Source organism: Symphalangus syndactylus, chromosome 9 (genome assembly GCF_028878055.3).
Source record: "Symphalangus syndactylus isolate Jambi chromosome 9, NHGRI_mSymSyn1-v2.1_pri, whole genome shotgun sequence".
In the NCBI taxonomy this organism is placed as follows: domain Eukaryota; kingdom Metazoa; phylum Chordata; class Mammalia; order Primates; family Hylobatidae; genus Symphalangus; species Symphalangus syndactylus.
The window spans coordinates 72365384-72385659 of record NC_072431.2 but is presented as its reverse complement, the minus strand read 5'-3'; the positions used below and the strand labels follow the sequence as shown (position 1 = coordinate 72385659).

Here is a 20276-nt window from a genome sequence, read left to right as displayed (position 1 = left end):
CTTCATCAGTCCTTACTAAAGTCTTGGTCTGCTTAATGTATAAATATCCAACCAAGGTATGTAATTTCTCTTCATGATTACAGACTTACCAATTTTTCTTATTTTTTACCAGTTTCCTTTATAAGCTTCACTGTTTCCATATTTGTTAATATGTTTTACGTTCACAGAGGTTCAACGCTAGTTTACATATATTAACAGTATTAGATATTAAACTTGTTGTATTGGCGAGTACAACTTGTTTATATATGTGGTAAACAACATTATGTTTTGAGGTATGTACACATTTTGAAAAGCCTAAATCAAGCTATTTTATGTTTTAGCTTACTTCATGTACTTTTTTGTTTTACGTGTGGTGAGGACATGGAAAGTCTATTCTGGGGGATTTTTAGGTATACAATTCAGTTATTAATGCTAGCCCTGATGCTGCGAGTAGCTTTCTTGAACTCTCCTGTCAAGCTGGAATTTTATACACTTTGCCTGACATCTTCCCAATCCCCCCACCAGCCAGCCTTTGGTAACTACCATTTCATTTTTTGCTTCTTGGAGGTAGGTTTTTTTAGATGCCACACATAAGTGAAATCATGTGGTATTGGTTTTACTGTGCCTGGTTCATTTCACTTAACCTTATGATTTCCAGGTTCATCTGGGTTGTCACAAATGATCGAATTTTATTATGGCACAGCAGTGTTTCATCCTGTGTATGTACCACCTTTTGTCTATCGTGACCCATCACCAGCATTTGGAGTGAATGCTGTAATAAATATGAGAGTGCAGATGTTTCTTTAACATACTGATCTCATTTCTTTTAGATAGATAACCAGTAGTGGGATTGCTAGATCATATGGATTCACTTTTAGTTTTGGAGGAACATTCGTCCTGTATTCCATAGTGGCTAGACCGATTTATATTCCCGCCAACAGTGTTCAAGGGTTCCCTTTTCTTCACATCCTCGTCAACACTCGTTATCATTTGTCTTTTTTATAGCAGCCATTCTGATGTGTGAGGTGATACCTGATTGTGGTTGTGATTCACTTTTCCTTAGTGATTAGTGAGTTGATCCTCTTTTTTCATATATCTGTTAGCCATTAGCATGTTTTCTTTTGAAAAATGTCTATTCAGTTTCTTTGTCCATGTTTATCAATCTGCTTATTTATTTTCTTACTAATGAGGTTTACATATACATGTGTATGTGTGCATCTAAATATATATACACATACACATATAACTCCTGTATGTATATGGTATTAACCCTCTACTAGATGTATGGTTTGCAATTGTTGTCTCCCATTGTATAGGTTTTCTATCCAATCTGTTGATTGTTTCCTTGGCTGTCGCTCAGGAGCTATTTTGTTGGATGCAATTCCATTTGTCTATTTCTGCTTTTGTTGCCTATGCTTTGAGGGTCATGTCCAAAAAATTATTGTCCAGCTCAATGTCATGGAGCTTTTCTCCTATAGCTTCTTCTAGTACTACAGTTTCAAGTCTGTCTGAAGTTTTCAATTCGTTATTTTAATATGCTGTGAGAGGAGCTTCTGATTTTACTCTCCTGCATGTGGATATATCCAGTTTTCCCAGTGTCTTCTGTGGAAGAGAGTGTGATTTCTGTATTGCGTGTTCTCGAAATCTTTGTTGAAAATAGACAGACTCCTGGATGGGTGCAGTGGCTCATTCCTATAATCCCAGCACTTTGAGGGGCCGAGGTGGGTGGATCATCTGAGCCCAGGAGTTCAAGACCAGCCTGGGCAACATGACAAAACCCCATTTCTACAAAAAAAAAAAAAAAAAAAAAAAAAAAGAATTACCTGGGTATGGTGGCATATGCCTGTAGTCTCAACTACTCAGGAGTGATTCCCCCACCTCAGCCTGGGAGGCACAGGTTGCAGTGAGATGAGATTGTACCATGCACTTCCACCTGGGTGAAAGAGCCAGAGGTCCCTGTCTCAAAAAAGAAAGAAAAAAGATAGACTTCGGTGATTTTTTCCTAGGTTGTTAAGTTGGATTTTGCTTTTATAATTGTCAACTTTCTTACTGTTCTTTTCAATTCTTTATCTAGCTTCTGGGGTCAAATACTTAACTCATTTTGTTGTCAGAAACATATAGAAACTATGGATAACTTTCAGATAGTGTTTTAGTTGTATTACACTAGTTTTGATTTTGTGTTTAATATTTTTGTATTTGTATTGTCTGTCATCTATTACATTTTGAATTCGGTTTGTGATTTGTGTCTGTAAGCTACTCCTTGTTTGAGCTTTGTTTTCTCAGGTTTTCCAACCTGTGTTTATAAAATTCCTATTAGTAAGGGTTCATTTCTAATTGCCAGGTGATCAGATAATATCGTTTCAATAACTATGATTGTGACTGAGCATACAATTTATTTTTTTCAGGGTACATAGGATAATTTGATACATTTTTATAATTTGTAAACATCATATCAGTCAGAGTACCTGGAATATCCATCCCCTTAAAAAAATTGTCATTTCCTTATACTAGCATAACGTCCTTTTTATGCTAGCGTAATTCTACCTATTTTGTAATGTACAATAGATTATTTTAAATCATAGTCATCCTATGGAGCTATCTAACACTAGGCCTCACCTCTTCTATCAAATAGTGTATTTGTAGCCATTAGTCAACTTCTCTTTATCTCCCCTCCTGCTTCTCATCCCAGCCTCTCGTAACCACCAATCTACCCTCTATCTTCTGGAGACCCATTTTTGTTGCACCCACGTGTGAGTGAGAACATTTATTGTGTCTTTCTGCATGTGGCTTATTTCATTAAACATTCTGTGTTTGATGGAATAGACCACCCATTCTATCCCAATAGACCTAATGGATAGACCTCCCATTTTATCCATGTGGCTGCAAATGACAAGATTTTATTCTTTTCTATGGCTGCACAATATTCTTACTGTGTACCATGTTTCCTTTATCCATTAATTCCTAAAATGAGCATTTAGGTTGTTTGCATGTTTTGGCTGCAGTGATTAGTACTGCAACAAACATGGGAGTGCAGATATCTTAGAGGTATTGATTTCCTTACTTTTGGATACATACTCCATAGTGGAATTGGTGGATCATGTGGCTAATTCTACTCTCAGTGTAGTGAGTGATATGGTTTAGATTTGTGTCCCACCCAAACCTCATGTTAAGTTGGTGGAGGGGCCTGGTAGGAGGTGATTGGATCATGGGGGGCAGATTTTTCCCTTGCTGTTCTCATGACAGTGAATGCATTCTCCTGAGATCTGATTGTTTTAAAAGTGTTTGGCATTTTGTTCTTAGCTCTCTTTATCTCCTGCTCTGCCATGGTAAGATGTGCTTGCTTCTCCTTTGCTTTCTGCCATTATTGTAAATTTCCAGAGGCCCCTGCAAGCCTTGCTTTCTGTATGGCCTGCAAAACTGTGAATCAGCTAAACCTCTTTTCTTTCTAAATTACTCAGTCTCAGGTAGTTCTTTATAGCAGTATGTATAAAGTATAATACAGAAAACTGGTACCAGAAGAATGGGGCATTGCTATAAAGATACTTGGAAACATGGAAGTGACTTTGGAACTGAATATTGGGCAGAGGTTGGAATGGTTTGGAGGGCTCAGAAGAAAGGAGGACGTGGGAAAGTTTGGAACTTCCTAGAGACTTGAATGGTTTTGAGCAAAATGCTGATAGTGATATGAACAAGGAAGTCCAGGCTGAGATGGTCTCAAATGGAGAGGAGGAACTCATTGGGAACTAGAGTAAAGTCACACTTGCTGTGTTTTAGCAAAGAGACTGGTGGTATTTTACTCATGCCCTAGAGATCTGTGAAACTTTGAACTTAAAAGAGATCCTTTAGGATATCTTGCAGAAGAAATACTTAAGCAGCAGAGCATTCAAGATGTGACCTGGCTGTTTCTAAAAGTGTACACTCATTTGTGGGAACAAATAGATTATCTGAAATGAACTTTTATTTAAAAGGGAAGCAGAGCATAAAGCTTTGGAAAATTTGCAGCCTGATCATGCAGAAGAAAGTAAAAACCCATTTTCCAGGGAGAAATGCAAGCTGGCTGCAGAAATTTGCATAAGAGGAGCTGAATGTTAACAGCCAAGACAATGGGGAAGCACCTCCAAGGTGTTTCACAGATGTTTATGGCAGCTTATCCCATCATAGGCCTGGAGACCTAGGAGGGAAAAATGGTTTCACGGGCCAGGCCCAGGGCCCTGCTGCTCTGAACAGCCTTGGGATATGGTGCCCTGCATCCCACCTGCTCCAGCTCCAGCCATGGCTAAAATGGGCCAAGATCAGCTTGGGCCATTGCTTCAGACAGTGCAGGCTCTAAGCCTTGGTGGCTTCCAAGTGGTGTTAGGTCTGCAGGTGCATAGAAGACAAGAGTTGAGGTTTGCGACCTTCCACCTAGATTTCAGAGGATGTTTGGAAATGTCTGGCTGTTCACACAGAAGTCTGCTGCAGGGGCAGAGGCCTCTACTAGGACAATGCAGAGGGGAAATGTGGGGTTGGAGCCCCCGCAGAGTCCCCACTGAGGTACTGCCTAATGGAACTGCAAGAAGAGGGCCACCATCCTCCAGACCCCAGAAAGGTAGATCTACTGACAGCTTTCACTGTGGACCTGTATAAGCCACAAGCACTCAATGCCATCCCATCAATGCAGCCAAGGAGGCTATTGCCTGCAGAGCCACAGGGGCAGAGCTGCCCAAGGCCTTGGGAGCCCAAGATTTAATGACTGACCTACTGAATTGCAGACTTGCACAGGGCCTGTATCACCTTTGTTTTGGCCAATGCCTGTATCCCCATTGTATCCTGGAAGGAAGTAACTGACTTGTTTTTGATTTTACATGCCCGTAGGCAGAAGAGAGTAAACCTTGTCTCAGATGAGACTTTGTGTACTTTTGAGTAAATGCTAAAACGAATTAAGACTTGGGGACTGTTGAGAAGGGATAATTGTAGTTTGCAATGTGAGAAGGACATGAGATTTGGCAGGGGCCAGGGTGGAATTACGTGGTTTGGATTTGTGTCCCTGCCTCAAATCTTACATCAAATTGGAGGGAGGAGCCTGATGAGAGGTGATTGGATAATGGGGGCGGATTTTCCCTTGCTGTCTTTGTGATAGTGAATGAGTTCTCATGAGATGTGATGGTTTAAAAGTATGTGGCACTTCCGCCTTCACTCTTTTCCTTTCCTGCTCCCCCATGGTAAGATGTGCTTTCTTCCCCTTCATCTTCCACCATAATTGTAAGTTACCTGAAGCCTCCCAGCTGTGCTTTCTGTACAGCCTGTGGAACTGTGGGTCAATTACATCTCTTTTCTTTTTAAATTACCCAGTCTGTTAGTTCTTTATAGCAGTGTGAGAACAGACTAATACATCGAGGCACCTCCATCCTGTTTTCCATAGTAGCTATTATATTTTACAGTTTCACTCACAGTGTACAAAGGGTAGTTTTTTTCCCACATCCTGGCTAGCATCTGTTATTTTCAGTATCTGTTGATAAAGGCAGTTGTAAGGGGTAAGATGATACATCATTATGGTTTTGATTCGCAATACTGTGATTAGTGATGCTGAACGTTATTTAATATGCCAGTTGGCCATTTATCTGTCGTCTTTTCAGAAATATCTATTCAGGTCTTCTTATTTTTAAATAAGATTATTTGGGTTTGTTTGGTATTGAGTGGTTTGAGCTCCTTATCTATTCTGGCTTTGTATCCCTTGTCAGGTGAGTAGTTTACAAATTTTGTATCCCATTCTGTGGGTTTTCTTTTATATTGTATCTTGTGCTGTGCAAAGAGCTTTTTAGCTTGATGGAATCCCATTTGTTTATTTTTGCTTTGGTTGACTGTGCTTTGAGGTCTCAAGTCAAAAACTTTTGCCCAGACCAGTGTTCTGAAGTGTTTCCTCAATGTTTTATGCTAGTAGTTTCATAGTTTCTAGTCTTCAATGTATTAAATAAGTGTTTAAGCCATGTGATTTGATTTTCATGTGTGGTGAGAGAGAGGTTTTCTGTTCCTACATTAATTTGCTGAGGATAATGGCTTCCAACTCCATCCATTCCCTGCAAACAACATGAGCTCATTCCTTTTTATGGCTTAAAAGTATTCCATGGTGTATATGTATCACATTTTCTTTATCCAGTCTATCATTGATGGGCCTTTGGGTTGATTCCATCTTCTCTATTGTGAATAGTGCTGCAGTGAACATGTGCGTGCATGCATCTTTGTAACTGAATGATTTGTATTCCTTTGGGTTTATTATTATATACCCAGTAATGGAATTGCTGCATCAAATAGTATTTCTGTGGACAGTTTTAATTTTAATTGCCAACACAAACTCAGAAAGCCCAGCTTATTCTTCAAATGTTTGTTAATTACCTTTTGCTCCAGGCATGGTGTCCAATGGGGGGGGCCACAGAAATGGGCAAGAAGAAATTCTACTCATCCTGGAGCTAACCAGCTATGGGGTGAGATCAATATGTACAGGTGTAACTGAATTCGACCTCGTGGCTATGACTGAGGACTTTGCAAGTCTCCAAGGGAGCACGATGAGGGAGTGATTTCTTCCTTGAAAGGATGTAGGAAAAAGTTACGGAGAAGATGAGGTGACTCCAGGCAGATGATGGGGCCACAGTTCTCAGGTGGGGAATGGCTAGGCTGGTTGCAGCCACAGTGTTCATAGATCTGTTTTATTCTTGCTGCAGGGAGGAGCGTTAGTTCCTTCAAATGGAGGTGGAGGTTGGTCTCACTCACTTTGTTCACCCAGCAAGGACATCGGACTGAACACCCCCCAATCCCTCCCGGAGCTCAGAGAAAACCAGGGAAGAAGGGGGAGACATGAAGCTGCGAAGGACGGAATCCTGTGTGATTTTTTTCACTTCTGTATGTCCAGGAGGCCACATGATGTCTAATAGATAGTTGGCACACAATTAACGTAGGTAGACTTAGTTAACCAATACTCTGTATTTATTTTGAAACAGGGCTTCACTCTGTGACCCAGGCTAGAGTGCAGTGGTATGATCTCAGCTCACTGCAACCTCTACGTCAAGCTCAGGTGATCCTACCACCTCAGCCTCCTGAGTAGCTGGAACTACTGGCGCCTGCCACCTAGCCAGGCTAATTTTTCTATTTTTAGTAGAGACAAGATTTCTCCATGTTGCCCAAGCTGATCTCGAATTCTTGGCCTCAAGTGATCTGCCCGCCTCTGCCTCCCAAAGTGCTGGGATTACAGGCGTGAGCCACACCAACCAATACCATTTAAAGGAGCCTTTGGTTATACAAAAGAAAATCTATATGAAAGAGGCAGGAATAGGGAGCATAAATTTCTCTTTATTGGTTAAAGGCATTTTCTTTGGTTAAGGAATTCTGGCATATTATTTTTTTCTTTTTTTTTTTTTTTTTTTTTTAGGAGACAGGGTCTTCTTGCTCAGTGGCCCAGGCTGGAGTGCAGTGGTACAATCATAGCTCACTGCAGCCTCCAACTCCTGGGCTCAAGTGATCCTCCTGCCCTAGCCTCCTGAGTAGCTAGGACTACAGGCATGTGCCACCACAGTGAGCTAATTTTTATTTTATTTTTGTAGAGATGGGGTCTCGCTAAATTCCCCAGGCTGGTCTCAAACCCCTGGCCCCAAGCTATCCTTCTGACTCGTCCTCCCAAAGCACTGAGATTACAAACATGAGCCGCCACACCTGTCCAAAATTATATATATTTAGTGTTAAGACATTTGAAGATTTCACTTGGCAGGCTCAAAGAGTTTTTTACATGTTGAGGCAGCTGCAGATAGTATTAGTAGGTGTTGGCTCTAAGCAGAATGAAGCTTTCACAAAATAACATTCAGCTGAAACCAAGGATAAATAAAGCTTTTAAGGGAATTTCTGGGGTGATGGTTGGCCATTAAATTTTAGGAACAGCAATTTCTGCTGTTTCTTTTGAAGTTGTTTCCTGCCCTGCGCTATCATTTCCTTTTGTCCCACAACCCAGACTTCTCTGCTGAAATCACTTGTGGGTTGGTGGTGCTATGGAGTTGAAGGAGAGGCACCTGTGTTCACATTTGGTGTGAAATCATGAGAAAGATACAGCATTTTCAGATGGCCAGCAATGTGTTGGGGATTTGGTAGTCAGAACCATCTAGCACACTCTGGGGGAAGGTAGGGGGAACACCAGATTCACCGTGAAGAAGTGGGATAGAGGCTTCATTTATATGATTTGGTTAATACAGGAAGGTATGACCTCAGCAGGCTGGAGAAATGAGACACTCGGGTTGCCAGCTGTGCTCCCTGCAGAACGTCTCCTAACTCAGATTGTTGCTGGCAGCCTGGGCCCCTTTTCAATGGTCTGAAAGTCTACACACCTGTCCTGCTTCTTACCAGATTCACACCAGTTTTGCAGCTTAAATATTCCACCTGTCACCCGTGAGTGCCAACTGTCTCTTTCTTGCCTGCTCAGGGAAATCAGCCCAGATCCCCTGCTGCGGCCACCACGTGGAAAGACTGTCCTCAGTTTTTGGCCCAGGTGAGGACGCACTAATCTGTGCCTCCATCCCCAATCCATAGGATCCCCAAGGAGTTTAATCCACTGCACCCAACCCTTGCATCCCAGGAAGAAGGCAACCTCTCTGAAAATTCCATGCATTGTTCCTTATTTCCAAGTCTCTTAAAAGGCCCCAGATCCCCTGCATTCAGCTAAATCTCTCCTCCATCAGAAGATTTGTTCCCCATGGCCTGTAATCTCAGCACTTTGGGAGGATGAGAGGGGCAGATCACCTGAGGTCAGAAGTTTGAGAACAGCCTGGCCAACATGGCAAAACCGCTTCTCTATTAAAAATACAAAAAAAATCAGCTGAGCATGGTGGCACATGCCTGTAATCCTTGCTACTCAGGAGGCTGAGGCAGGAGAATCGCTTGAACTTAGGAGGTGGAGGTTGCAGTGAGCCGAGAGTGCACCATTGCACTCCAGCCTGGGCCACAGAGTGAGACTCTGTCTCAAAAAAAAAAAAAAAAATGTGTTCCCAACAGAAGGAGCAAATTACCTTGAAAAAGATGCCCCAACATAGAGCACAGCAGTTTGAAAAGGGATGTTCACTCATTTATTCACTGAACACAAGTTTCTGAGCTGCCACTAGGCACTAAGTGCGGAACATATGATACTGATTTTTTATGATTTTTTAAAAGATACACAAAATACAGTTGCTGCTGCTCTTTTGAAGTGACTTGCAGAGGAGGTGTTCATTAGCCAAATTGTCTTGCAGCTGATTATGTACAAACTGCTGTCAGTGTCACAAAGAGAAGGAACTCTTCTTTGAGAGTTTTTTTTTCTTCTTTTTAGAGACAGGGTCTTCCTCTGTCACCCAGCCTGGAATGCAGTAGCAAGGTCATAGCTCACTGCAGCCTCAAACTCCTGGGCTCAAGTGATCCTCCTGCCTCGGCCTCCCGAGTTGGTGGTACCACAGGCATACACCACCACACCTGGCTAATCTTTAAGTTTTTTGTGGAGATGAGGTGTAATTATGTTGCCCAGGCTGGTCTCAAACTCATGGTCTCTAGCAGTCCTCCTGCCTTAGCCTCCCAAAGTACTGGGATTAAGGCATGAGCTATCACACCTGGCCTTTGAAAGTTTTTAAGAGAAGTGTCTGGCCTGGGCAGCCAAGAACCACTTCCCTGAAGGGGTGTAGTGTGGGGGACATCTGGTGATCAGTAACAGGAACCTAGGCCATGAGGCAGAGATGGGAGAACAACATGCCTCAGGAAGGCAGGCAGGTGCATTTGGATCTAAGAAATAGGGAAAACTGGGGGAACCATAGGACTCCAGGATGTGGAAAGCATGCAGGACAAGTGACAAGACCATGCACAGCCCCTCCAGAGGCCACATACATGAGAAGAGACTTAGCGCAGCCTCGCTCTGTAACCGAACCAGGGTTCAGCTGCTGACCACTTGAAAGCCTTACACAAGAGACAAGAATTTGTGGGAAGAAAAGCTGTTGATTTGGAGAGCAAGCAAAGCAAGAAGATGGTGGATATCGTCCTAAAGTACCATCTTAAGTCACAACAAGTTTTAGGCTCTTTCTATGTTAAGAGCAGGGGGAAGGGGGGCGGCTAGGATCAAGATGTAACTGACAGTGCTTGCTTCAGCAGCACATATACTAAAGTTGGAATGGTACAGAGAAGAATAGCAAGGCCCCTGGGCAAAGACGACATGCAAATTCTTTTTTTTTTTTTTTTTTTTTTGTATTTTTTTTTTTTAGTAGAGATGGGGTTTCACCGTGGTCTCGATCTCCTGAACTCGTGATCCGCCCGCCTCGGCCTCCCAAAGTGCTGGGATTACAAGCGTGAGCCACCGCGCCCGGCCGACGTGCAAATTTTTGAAGCATTCCATATTTAAAAAAAAATTTAAATTTTAAAAGGGGGTAACCAACCACCGCAGACATCTGGGCACTAGTGAGGGTCCAAGGAGGTTGGGAACTTCTTCGTCCTTGGTCAGATCACAGTGCTAATATAAATCTTTCAACAAAACAGCTAGTTGTTTACATCTCCCTTAATCCCAGAGTTCGTTTTTAAAACTACATGATTGCTGTGTGTGCGTTATTATCCTAGTGTCCTAAAATTATCCTAGGCTACGTGCAGGAATGAGAAAAGGTCCCTTAAACAAAAATGGAGTGAGTTACGTTTGTTCTTTCGCTGTTTCTCTGCTATAGTTCAAAGATGGTTTCCTAATGAGATGAAGCTCCCGGGACTCACACCCTCATGCAATCTCCATTCCTTGAACATCAACAGGCCTGTGATTCCACATGGCTTGTGCGGCTGCCACTGGGAGATCTTGGAAAGTTTGCACTGGCCTATAAATGCTTTGCAGTTGGGGAGCCTAGCTTAACCCCAATGGAGAGGCCACATGAAAAGAGTGTGATGCCCAGCTAACCCACATAGCTCTGTTACCCCTACTGAGACACGAGACACATCAGAGAAGAGTTGAACCTTCAGATGACCCCAGCTCTAATCAACATCTAACTGCAAAACTGTTTGAGAGATTCACAATAGCAAAGCCATGTAATCAACCAAATGCCCATCGATAATAGACTGGATAAAGAAAATGTGGTACATATATACCACGGAATACTATGCAGCCATAAAAAAGAATGAGATCATGTCCTTTGTAGGGACATGATGGAGTTGGAGGCCATTGTCCCCAGCTAACAACAGGAACAGAAAACCAAACGCTGCATGTTCTCACTTACAAGTGGGAGCTGAATGATGAGAACACATGGACACGTGGAGGGAACAGCACACACTGATGCCCGTCATGAGAGTTGGGGGAGGGAGAGCATCAGGAAGAATAGCCAATGCATGTGGGGCTTAATATCTAGGTGATGGGATGATCTGTGTGGCAAACCAGCATGGCACACATTAACTGTGTAACAAACCTGCACATCCTGCACATGTACCCCTGAACTTAAAAGTTGAAAATTTAGGAAAAAACTGAGAGACCCCAAGTGAAAACCACCCAGGTGAGCTTAGTCCACCCGCATAACTGTAAGAGCCAAATAAATAGTTTCTTTAAATCACTATGCTAGTTTGTTCTGCAGAAGTAGAGGAACAGATTTGGTGCCTGGAAGTCAGTGCTTCCCAAAAAAAAGAAAAAATATTAAAACAAGGCTCTAGACATACAAATGTGCCAGTGGGTCAATAGGGTTGTCCATTTCACATCTTGAGTAAGGAATGCTTCCCAGACAGGCTTAAAGGCACAGAGCTTGCTGGATGGAATGTGGCTCCTGTCCATCTGTGGAATTTCTACAGTGCTTTATTTGTTTGCGTCATGTGTTTCCCTGACTGACACTGATAGTTCAGTGTGTCCTTCTGGGCACAGTGCTATAAAATTGTAGCCGAGTTGAGTAATAAGGTGTCTCCATTCCTGTCTTTCGTTCACTGCTGTTTACAAGAAAATAGCGTGAGTGAGTGGCAGAATATAGCCCTGTCAGGATCCTGCCTTCACAGAAATAAAAATGTAAAACTGTCAAATCTCAAGTGTTCTATATCCAAAGGAGCATTATTGCCTCCTTTTCTGGCATCCCTCAGCATCCCATAATGCCCCTATCAGTGAAAAAAACTATAGTGTGATGTGCAAATTCTTCTGAGTTTATTTTTATTTGGTTCGGTAATAACCAGGGTGATTTCTGAATCCCAATAAGATGGCTACACACAGTATTCCTGTCTTCCCATTCAGACAGAAATATAGTTTATTCATCATGCCAGCCACACTAAAATGCCCAGAAAGTTTCACCTTGGTCTGTGAAAAGAATTCTAGTATCATTGGCAGACATTTCAGGTGTTATCTAATCTACCTAGTAACCTGATTCATTGACTTCTTCATTCAGAAGTCTGCTGTTGAACACCCACTGTGAGTCAAGCACTGTGATTGACTAATCCACTTATTTCTTTCTTTTTTTTTTTTTTTTTTGAGATGGAGTTTTACTCTTGTTGCTTAGGCTGGAGCGCAATGGCACAATCTCGGCTCACCTCAACCTCCACCTCCTGGGTTCAAGCAATTCTCTTGCCTCGGCCTCCTGAGTAGCTGAGACTATAGGCACGTGCCACCACACCTGGATAATTTTGTATTTTTAGTAGAGATGGGGTTTCTCCATATTGGTCAGGCTGGTCCCGAACTCCTGACCTCAGGTGATTCACCCATCTCGGCCTCCCAAAGTGCTGGGATTACAGGCATGAGCCTCTGTGCCCAGACCCCACTTTTTTCTATTGGGGTAGGTGACTGTGGTCTGTAAACTAAAAATGAACTCTTAAGCCCCACCTCTCCCCCGCTGCCACAACCAACTGAACAAACTCTCTTGGCGGAGGGGACCCCAGAAAAAACTGAAAACTGAGTTTCCAGCCATGATGGGATGGGAGGTCAGAAATGCTTCATAATACATGCCCTTTTGCAGTTCAGACACAACTGAGCAGCACTGATGTTAAAAATAGAGACCACAGTACTGACAGAACAGACTCTTTGTGGCAATAAGATATCAAATTATAAACAGCATCTAAGGTTATGTCAGGCAAGGTTAAGTCAGACAGACAACCCTACGCTTAAAGAATGAACTACATTCTAACTGCCACAAGGTTTTTATTTTTCTCTGGCGCTAAACAAGCATTGACCTTGGAATAAGTATTATTAAAATAATTAGCTCACCACCAGACACTAACTGATCCCCTAGTTCCACGAGTCACAACTACAGCTTTGATTGGACAAGAGACTGCTTTCTGTATCTTCCTCCTCATAAGAAGACCACTAGCCATGACTAGTTTTAGCCTGTTTATAGAGGCTGCACACTTGAGTAGCTCCATATCCCGAAAAGATGTTTTGACATTTAGAGACTAACTGTAATACGTTTAAGCATTAAGTCTCCACCACAACGTGTACACGGGTCCTATGTTAGATGCATGTTTGTTCAACATGCATACATCAAGATTCCTTCATGAATGTTCATAGCTCTTCCTTAATCTGTTGAATGTGTATGCTTAGCCAACCTGTTGAGCATAAACTCCTGCCCCAGCTCCTCCTCCTCTGATGTGCCTGTCTCTGGTCTGGGCCAGAGGCTACACTTCCCAGCCTATGGGATGACCATCTTGCAGGATATAACCCTTTACAAGAAATAAAGTCTTCTCAGCTGGGCATGGTGGCTCATGCCTGTAATCCCAGCACTTTGGGAGGCTGAGGCGGGTGGATCACGAGATCCGGAGATCGAGACCATCCTGGCTAACACGGTAAAACCTCATCTCTACTAAAAATAAAAAAGGAAATTAGCTTGGCGTGGTGGTAGGCACCTGTAGTCCCAGCTACTTGGGAGGCTGAGGCAGGAGAATGTTGTGAACCCAGGAGGTGGAGCTTGCAGTGAGCTGAGATCACGCCACTGCACTCCAGCCTGGGTGACAGAGCGAGACTCCATCTCAAAAAATAACAATAAAAAATAAAGTCTCCTCTGAATTTATAAATTTGTGATTTTTTTAAAGTTAATTAACAGGTCTTAGCCTACAGAGCTTTATTTACTTTGGAGTTCTGGTGGAGCTACCTCTGAGCCCAGGTTTGGGCATGTGATAATCTGTGTGTTTCTGTTGCCCAGTTTTCCAGAATGGTGTTGGTGCTTTTTTTGTTTTGTTTTGGAAACTTAGTTATCCAGTTCTTTCTTCAATTCCAAGACAGATTGTCTATTCTTTCAGTAAACTCTTTTTCTCAGTTGAAATTAGCTGGAGTCCATTTTTGTGGCTTACAACTTAGCAACACCACCCGATACAGTTCTACTTACAGCTGAGATGGCAAGGAGTTTTGTTTTCTCCCAAACTTCATACAGTTTCAAATAAAATAGCTTTATATGTATCTGTCTTAACCCCCTTCGGTGTTGGTGCTACTTCTATGCAATGGAAGAAATTAGTTTTGACCATGAAACCTTAAGTCTTGAGTATCTGTTCTCTGCTAGGCCAGATGGGGAAGTCCAAGTTGAAAACACAATGCGTGTGCACATCTAGTCTGCCCTAATAGACTGTAAACTCCTTGCTGTGAGAGAGTATGGCTTGCTCAATTTTGTATCCTTAAAAATGGTGATTCCTAAGCATTGATGCTTCAAGGGTAGTAGATGTGGTTTTTGAGACTCGTCGGAATATAGACAGTCATTAGATGGATGGAAGTCTTGGAAACAGATAACAGTAGCTTGGGAAATTGGAAGGGATTTGTATTAGTTTGTTCTCACATTGCTATAAAGAAGTATCTGAGACTGGGTTATTTATAAAGAAAAGAGGTTTAATTGGCTCGCAGTCTGCAGGCTGTACAGAAAGCATGATGCTGTAATCTGCTTGGCTTCTGGGGAGGTCTCAGGAAACTTACAATCATGACAGAGACAAAGTGGGGAGCCAGCATTACACATGGCCAGGAGCAGGAGGAAGAGAGTGGGAGAGGTACAACATACTTTTAAACAACCAGATCTCATGAGAACTTGCAGTGACAGCATCAAGGGGGATGGTGTTAAACCATGGAAATGACCCCCACGATCCAGTCACCTCCCACCAGGCCCCTACCTCCAACATTGGGGATTGCAATTAGACGTGAGATTTGGGCGGGGACACAGATCCAAACCACATCAGGATTTAATGACTAAATCCCGGATAATATCAATATTTAAGACCAAGAAAGAAGTGGAAAGAAAAGCCAGCAACAGAAGCAGAGAAAGGAATCAGAGAAGAGCCAAGCATATTAGCACAGAAGTCAGTGGAGACCCAGGTTTTGAGAACCAGGCCGTGGTCAACAGCACCACGTGCTGCAGAGGGTGTAGGGCCAACTGTGCACTAAGAGAAGAGTTCAAAGAACTCAGCAACAACAACCAAAAAAACCTCTGATGATTCCATTCCCAGCAGAACAATGGGAACAAAAGCCAGCTTGCCCTAGTGGACATGCAGAATCGGGTCATGATGAGACCCCTTTGAGTACCGTTAAACCCCAAATTCCATTTTAAAATTATAAAAATAATTGGCACTTGGACTTTGTAAGTGACAATGCATGGGTTAGTGCTCTTTCTCTCTGATGTTTAAGCAAAAGTGATTTACTCAAAACCCCAAACCAAGAATAGTCTTATATGGAATCTCCAACAAACTAAGGCTCTAAAACCCTCCCTTTGATGAGGGACTGAGAGCACTTGAAAAGAATACTGTGGTAATCCTCCTACTCTGCCTCAAAAAAAAAAAAAAAAAAAAGCAACAAGCACTGATGCAAATAGTAAATGCTTTGAACTGAAAATCCCACAATGGCAGGGGAGCATCAAAATTGCCCACATGAAGGTTTTCTCTAATGGAGACAAAGGCAGAAAAAACCCTACTTCCTAACATGTTCAATAGGGCATAGAGAGTAAAGCCAATGCCATTTTCATGCTATCTGGATGCTAAAAGTTTTACCCTTATAATAATGCATTTTTCTATTTATTTTATTCTATTTTTAAATGCCTCTTAATATTACATGGCGAGATCATGCAACTTTAGGTAAATGTAATCAAGTAGCTCAATGGCTGTATTCTACATGCCATCCTTTCTGCCCAGTAAACAGTCAATTTCTTCAGAGACAAGACCTTGTCTATCTCGTTCATATTCTGTTCCCATGTCATAGCACCGTGCCTGACGTGTAATAATTTTGTTCAATTAATGAATGTTTTAGCTAAGCCCTCATCATCTTTTGCCTGAGTAATTGTGTTCTCTAATGAATGCCTCTATTTCCATTCTCCCTCCTGGTATCATCTATTGCCTAGTAGCAAATCATCACAAAATACAATGTCTCAAAACAATAGTAATCCTTTCTTTTGCCCTTGAATGTGCAATTTGGGCAGGGTTGAGCAGTGTCAGCCCCTCTCTGTACCATGTGGAAATCACCGAGAATGAAGGATCCACTTTCAAGATAGTGTACTCCTATGGCTGGTAGTTGATGCCAACTGTCAGCTGGGAGCTCAGCCGTGGCTTTCAGCTGGGGTCCTGAATTTCATTCCTCCTGGATCTTTCCACAAATGCGTGGGCATCCTCATGGCATGTTGGTGAGTTCCAAGAACAAACATACCAAGAGGCCTGGGGGGAAACTGTTGGGTTCTGTGATCTGGCTTGAAAGTCTCACAGTATCATAAATCTGCCCAGGTCTCCTCTACGGAAGGAATATGAAAGCCATATAGCAAGAAGAGCATGTTCAGTGTCTGATATGGTTGCAGCCATATATACAATCTCCTTCGTTCTTTCTAACCATCTCTCTCAATGCTCCTACATGATTTTTTAAAAACACAAATCTAGTTGTGGTTAACTCTCACCTTAAAAACATCCAGTGTTCCCTTTACTAAGAACAAATTCTAGGCCAAGCCCAGTGGCTCATGCCTGCAATCCCAACACTTTGGGAGGCCGAGGTGGGAGGGCCTAGGAGTTCAAGACCAGCCTGGACAACATAATGAGACTTCATCTCTACAAAAAAATTTGAAAATTAACCCAGACATGGTGGTGCACATATATAGTCCCAGAAATTTGGGAGGCTGAAGTGGTGGAAGGATCATTTAATCCCAGGAGATCGAGGCTGCAGTGAGCTCTGATTCCCACTGCACTGCAGCCTGGGTGACACAGACCCCATTTCAAAACAACAACAACAACAACAAAAACATTTTATTCTCCTAATGAAGAGCACGGAAAGCATGGAGAACACACAAATCTTCCATGACCTGGTGCCTGCAGCCCCTCGAGTTTTACCTGCCACGTGGCCCCTGAGGCCACATCAGTTACACACTTCCCTCACTTGTTCTTCCTGCTACCTCCAACAGGTCATTGCTCCTGTCTCACCAGGTGCACACTCACCTGGAAAAGATGAGTGATTATCCTCATCCTCAGTGTCCTTTATTGCCGTCTGAGGATCATCCAGAGAAGGCTTCCATTGGACTGAGTACTCTCCATTTTAAGTAATTATATTTCTTTTTCTTTTCTTTTCTTTTCTTTCTTTCTTTTTTTTTTCTTTTGAGGCTGAATCTTGCCTTGTCACCCAGGCTGCAGTGCAGTGGCATGATCCCGGCACACTGCAACCTCTGCTTCCCGGGTTCAAGCGATTCTCCTGCCTCAGCCTCCCTAGTAGCTGGGATTACAGGCTGGAATTTACAACATAAATCTAAATATTGATCCACAATAATATGTAAGACAGAGGATAAGTTATTTAAAGTGTTCTAACATCTGTGATTGTTCAGAGAAAGAAATATTCTGTTTAACTTTGGTCTTCAAGTTACTTAAGCATATCAAAATTTTAAGGATACTGACTAAAAGAACAGGATAGGCCAGGCATGGTGGCTTACGCCTGTATTCCCAGCACTTTGGGAGGCCAAGGCGGGCAGATCACTTGAGGCCAGGAGTTCGGGACCAGCCTGGCCAACATAATGAAGCCCCATCTGTACTAAAAATACAAAAAAATTAGCCCACAAGCCTGTAATCCCAGCTAGTCAGGAGGCTGAGGCAGGACAGTCTCTTGAACCAGGGAGCTGGCAGTTGCAGTGAGCTGAGATCATGCCACTGTACTCCAGTCTGGGCAACGGAGCAGGACTGTCTCAAAAAAATGAATAAATAAGTAAAAAAGAATACGATAGAGTGAAAACTTCCAAAATGATAGAGAGGACAATCAAACTTAAAAATACAATCACCCAAAAAGAAAATTGAAAAAGAAAATAAAGCACAGAAAAGGCAGATCAAATAGAAAGTAGAAACTATAATGCCAGAAAGCGATTCCTCAAGGATCTAGAACAAGAGGTACTATTTGACTCAGCAATCCCATTACTGGCATATGCCCAAAGGATTATACATCATTCTACATTTCACATGGTAGACAGACTTAGGTGAGATTCTTAGCAAGGTAGAATGAAGAGTAAAGAGGTTTGTTTATTTCACAAGGGTTTATTGAAGGCCTACGATGAGTTAAATGCTGTAGGAAATACCCAGTGATTTCTCTTTCATGGAGGTTTCCTGCCTTCTCTTAACAAGTTGTCAATTAACCTGTTTACTGGAAATTGCTAAGTTAATGAACACACGGGATACATTCTTTGGATGAGCAGACATTGGTTGGGCGAAGGAGGAAGAGGAGAGCAGTTTAGACAGAGACCTGCTTATGCACTGTAGTGTCTAAAAGAGCTTGTTGTGTTCACTGTGCTACAATATAGGGGATGGCTGGTTGCGGTGGCTCACTCCTGTAATCCTATCGCTTTGGGAGGCCAAGGCGGGTGGACCACCTGAGGTCAGGAGTTCAAGACAAGCCTGGCCAACGTGGTGAAACCCCATCTCTACTAAAAACACAAAAATTAGCTGGGTGTGATGGTGGGTGCCTGTAATCCCAGCTACTTGGGAGGCTGAGACAGGAGAATCGCTTGAACCTGGGAGGTGGAGGCTGCAGTGAGCTGAGATCATGCCATTGCACTCTAGCCTGGGCGACCGGGTGAGCACGCTCAAATAATAATAATAATAATAAATAATAATATAATAATAATATAGGGGATTTGATAAAAGGAAAGGATTAGAGAGATTCTGAAAAGAAGGTAGTTTTGGGCCCAGTGATGACTAGATTTTAAATTTCATTTAGTAGGAAGTGGGGCACTAGTAAACTTTTAAGCAGAAAAATTATTTGACCAGATTTGTGATTTCAAAAATAGCTCTGGTAATAGAGTGGAGGATGGCTTGGAGCAGGGAATAAGGGGAGATAAAACCATTATAAAACTCTTAAAGCTAGTACAGCAAGAACTTTGACGGTCTTTGCTAAGACAGCAGCTGGCAGCTTCAATTTGGAGTAGGATATCAAAGGCAACTGTGTATAAGGAATAGTTATGTCACTGGTACCCAATTTCTGAGATGATTTTGACTTAAACATTGTGTATTTTCCAGCATACTGTTGGTTTTTCTAATTCTGTGGGAAATTATGTTGCTTTCACTTTGTTTTTTTGCTCATTGCCCAGGCTGGAGTGCAATGCTGCAATCTCAGCTCACTGCAACCTCCACCTCCCAGGTTCAAGTGATTCTCCTGCCTCAGCCTGCCGAGTAGCTGGGTTTATAGGCGCCCACCATGATGCCTGCCTAATTTTTTGTATTTTTAGTAGAGACAGGGTTTCACCATGTTGGCCAGGCTTGTCTCCAACTCCTGACCTCAAGTGATCCGCCTGCCTCTGCCTGCCAAAGTGCTGGGATTACAGGCATGAGCCACCCCACCCGGCCATGCTTTCAGTTTTCAAGAAAGACGCCATTGTTGCCAAAGATTTTGGTAATTTGAGAGATACAATGTATGTTTTCTCCATGTGGATCCTAGTATAATTAGATAGTAAGGATCTGTTGAATTTGAAGTATCTATCCAGAAGTATTTTGGGTACATGTTTAAGGATTGTAAAACAATGTTTTTATTTCTGGATATAATAAATGTATTTGTTAATATAATAAATGAATAGATTAGACCCATAAACTATTTATGGTGTTGAGTCATTTCCCACAGTTAAAATCAGGATGAAAATATATAGCTGAATAGTTGCTTTGTTTCTTATAACATTTCTTTAGTACAGAAGCTGCTAAGGCCATCAAGCCTGTTGGTCGGAAGTCAGTCCATCAGATTTGCTCTGGGCCAGTGGTACTGAGTCTAAGCACTGCGGTGAAGGAGTTAGTAGAAAACAGTCTGGATGCTGGTGCCACTAATATTGGTAAGTTTGGGAGAGTTTTAAGCCACAAGAAATGATCAGTGAATGTTGTTGTAGTCAAGAAACATTTGTTATTGAAAGAAGACTATCAAGTGTTGATGT

The 20276-nt window shown here is 42.4% G+C and overlaps 1 non-coding gene and 1 pseudogene across 2 annotated transcripts in view; both read left to right on the top strand.

Annotated features, from left to right (window-relative positions):
• LOC134731337 (putative postmeiotic segregation increased 2-like protein 2) overlaps nt 1-20276 on the top strand; it is a 31464-nt pseudogene that overhangs the window by 4562 nt on the left and 6626 nt on the right. The window contains exon 3 of the transcript XR_010113523.1: nt 20038-20177. The product of XR_010113523.1 is annotated as a putative postmeiotic segregation increased 2-like protein 2 (transcript). The remainder of the gene's footprint in view (nt 1-20037; nt 20178-20276) is intronic.
• LOC129490830 (U6 spliceosomal RNA) lies at nt 10089-10195 on the top strand. The gene has a single exon (XR_008660322.1). It is a non-coding gene; the product is annotated as a U6 spliceosomal RNA (small nuclear RNA).